Source organism: Apteryx mantelli, chromosome 11 (assembly GCF_036417845.1).
Source record: "Apteryx mantelli isolate bAptMan1 chromosome 11, bAptMan1.hap1, whole genome shotgun sequence".
Lineage (NCBI taxonomy): Eukaryota > Metazoa > Chordata > Aves > Apterygiformes > Apterygidae > Apteryx > Apteryx mantelli.
In genome coordinates this window covers 28,461,110-28,464,994 of record NC_089988.1, presented here as the reverse complement: position 1 = coordinate 28,464,994, position 3,885 = coordinate 28,461,110, and positions in this window count along the sequence as shown.

The window sequence follows — 3,885 nt, the reverse complement described above, 5'->3', positions numbered from 1 at the left end:
ATGCAGAACAGTTACCTTGACTATAACAAGGCTTTTCACACTGTCTCCCTCAATACACTTGCATACAAGCTTGGACGTTAAGGACTGCATGGGTAGACAACCAGGTAGCTAAGAACTGGTTGGATGATCAGGTTCAGAGGGTTGTGGTGAATAGGGTAGTTCTCTTCCTGGAGGCCAGAAGAGCAATGGAGCACCACAGGGTCTCTGCTGGGACCTGTCCTGTTTAACACTTTGATGAGTGACCTGGAGGAGGTACCTTTCATCACATTTGTAGATGACTCCAAAGTGGGCGAGGGGCACCAGTCTTATGCTTGAGGGCTGCCACTGAGAGGGCCCTGGACAGGCAGGAGGAATGGGCTGCCAGGAATCTCATGAAATTCAGCAAGGGCAAATGCCAGGCTCCTGCACCTGGGACAGATCAACACCCTGCAAAGATACAGGCCAGGGACTGGGTTGCCATGGAGCAGCTCTGCTGCAAAGGACCTGAGGGTCCTGCTGGACAGAAGGCAAAATATGAGACAGCCCTGTGCCCAGGCAGCAAGGAAGGCCAACAACATCCTTGGCCGTGTGAACAGGAGCACGGCCAGGAGATCCATGGAAGTGATAACCCTCCTCTACTACTCACTCCTTAGACCAAATGGACACTACTGGATGCAGTTTGGTGCTCCCTGGTACAAGAAAGATGTTGATAACTGGGAGCAAGTTCAGCAGAGGGCCCCCAACATGGTCGCAGAGCTGGAGCACTAGCTTTGTGAGTGAACAGGGCTTGTTCAGCCTGGAGAAGAGATGGCTTTGGGGGGACGTAAGAGCAGCCTTGCAATATGTATGAGGAGGCCATCAAGAAGATGAAGCAAGGCTCTTTATCATGGTCCATGTTGGGAGGACAAGAGACAATGCTTTCCCATACAAACATCCCACCTGTGTTTATTCTTTCCCCATTGGACCTGGTTTTGCTTGCTTTGCACCTTCATTTGGGGTTTCTGAGATTATTGCCCTGGTAATTCCTCTTGCGGCCAGGAATTCCATTAAACTAGAACCTCCTTTTATTACTTGTGTTTTCCTGCAATTCCGCATGCTGTTATCTTCTTAGAGGCACCACAAGTCAGGGTGAGCCATCTGCACACACACATTCACAGCTGACACAAGTGACCTTCAGTCTGGAGGATCTTGAGAAACTTGGGCATTTGGCCAACAGAAACCTCATGAGGTTTCACAAGAAGAAGGGAAAAGTCCTGCATCTGGGGAAGGATAACTCCATGTGTCAGGCCAGGTTGAGACCCTATTGGCTGAGGAGTGACCCTGAGGAAAAGGGCCTGGTTGTTATGATGGATGCCATATGAGCCAGTGGGGCACACTCATTGCGAATAAGGCCAAGTGACTATGGGCTGCACTAGGAGGAGTGTGGCCACCCACACAAGGGGAGCCATTATCCCCTTGACTCAGCACTGGGGTGGCCACAGCTGGAGTAGTGTCCCCCAGTGTGGGGCTCCCAGGAGCTTTTCTTGGTAGTGGCAAGCAGCACAAGAAGGGGAAACAGTCACAATCTGCAGCTTGGGAAGTTCAAACCAGACATTAACATGAATCAATGTCACTCAAAGAGTAGTGCTGTGGTGCAAAAGGTCACCCAGAGGGAGTGTGTGATCAGCTCCTGGCTCCGTGTTTCAAGGAACAGGCAGTGAGGATGGAGAGACATCAGTGAAGGGAGGGAGATCCGGAGGTGAGAGCAAGGTGGGGAAGCAGGTTGGGTGCCTACAGTCTCCAGGCACCAAGCAGCAGGCATGGACAGTGTAGGACAGTCTGTGGCGAAGACAGCTGAGGGCATTGGCAAGGCTGAAGGGCCCAAAAGAACAGAGGTTTTTGTCCTGTGACTGTCATCTCTGTCACCGAGGCCTACCAGGAGACACCGGGGCCTCATTGTCCCCTTGCTCACCAGGGGATCCCAGGAAGTGTCCTGTCGTTGTCCTGCACTCGGCATTGCACACCCCCACCTGCACACTGCCCCCAGGAACAGCCCTGGGCACCACATGGGGGAAAGGATCTCCCTTCTCAGGAGCTGGGTGTCTGTGCTTGGCCATTTTGCTTGATAACACACAGCAAGGGTTGACTTGGCATCAGAGGCACCTGCACATTTCCTTCGCCTACCTGCAATCAGGGCCTCCAACTTTTGGCTCTAATCAGCCCCTGGGGAGCCCTTGTGGCTAATGGCCCTCAGTGGGACCCATTAATGCTATGTGTAACTTGGGCTCTGCTTCTGACTTTGACTTCTTGAATGTTTTGCTCAAGCTTCTCTCAGTAGCTGAGGTTCATGGACTCAGCACCAAATACATCATGGGGCTCATTAAAATGCAAAAAGCCCTGATGAACCATGTCTCTCCCTATAACTTTTTTCAAGTCTTGTAGGTTAATTGGAGAGGCTTTGGGAGTGTAGCTGAAAGATGCAGACTTCAATAATATACAAGTACTTCTGCTTTGAAAGATTTTTTTTAAGGATTTTTCAGCTTTCAGAATAAGTGACAGCAACATTCTCCAACTGATATTGATCCAGAGTGTCTCCTAACGAAGTCTGGACATGTAGGAAAAGCAGTGCCCTGGAGGTCAGACATCTTATGGACAATCTTCCTCCCCATCTCCCCAGTTGCTCTCATCAGCCACCTGGGACTTGCATCACTCTTGTTAAAAGCTAACCTTCTTCCCCTGAAATCTGCAACTGAATGTCACAGCTCACATGCCCCAATTCCCACCTGCTTTCCGTAGACAACTAGCTGCAAATAGACACAGAGGTTTGGGTTTTGTTTTTTTAACTGCAAGCAAAGAATAAAGCATGGTATAGATTCTTAAAAAATAATTACACTCCTCAACAGTATGCTAAGTTCCAGCTGCCTTCAACAAGGTCCACTTTCCTCATGGGATAGTCCTACTAGAAACCTTTTGGATAGAGAGGAAACAGTAGATAGAAACACAAGTAAAGACTTGGCTAAAGGGACAGACTAGTGAAAGCTGGTGGAAGCTTGAAACATCCTGAAGTGCAAATCAGCAACCAGGTACCTGAATGAACCAAGAGTAAGGGGAGGAGGAAAAGTGGAAAAAATGGAAAGTTACAATGTCCAGCTAGTGTGCTGTAAAGGTGATGGCAGAAGTTCTCAATTTAGTCAGGGCTCCTGGGAGGCCCAGGCTGTACTGAGGGCTGTGCTGCTCTTGGGGATCCCGGACTGGGCTATGTTTCTGTACAAAGGATTGGAAAAGCCTTGATATGAGGCCCTAGAGAAGAAGGATTTTCGTGGGTGTTCAGAGCAACCCATGCAGGATTCAGGCATGTGGAGGGAAACACATCCCACATATACCAAACCTGCTGCTGTCCCCAGAGGACTTCCTGGGACCTTAGCCTGGAGTAGGAGGGGATGTGGGGACATGACCACGTCCCAGATTAGTCCCCATCAGCCCTTCAGCTCCACGTGCCACAGCTTCAAGGGAGCTCTCTAAAGCAACACTTCCATAATTTGAAGCCGTGCCCATGGTGCGTAGAGAAGACTTGGGGTAGACACACAGGAGACAGGGGGGAGAAACGGCAGAGACCGCAGGGTGCAGAGCTGGGGCTCCCAGTGCCACAGAGGGGATGTCACAGGCTGAATAAGCAACCCAAAGAAGTCAACGAGTCCTTCCTTTTGCAGTGACTTGGAAAGCCCCATCTCCGACATTATGCAAGGGGAATAGTCTTCCTTCTGCAAGAGTCACCCCGTGACTCTGCAGAGATGAGGAAGAGCAGGAAGGTTGGTTGTAGGGATGTTCTCAAACTTCATCTCACAAATTTCTGACCAAGCCAAAATGCTTGTGCGGCATTGCAATGAATTATAGGCTCTGCACCAGAGCCTGGGCAGCAGCCCTGCA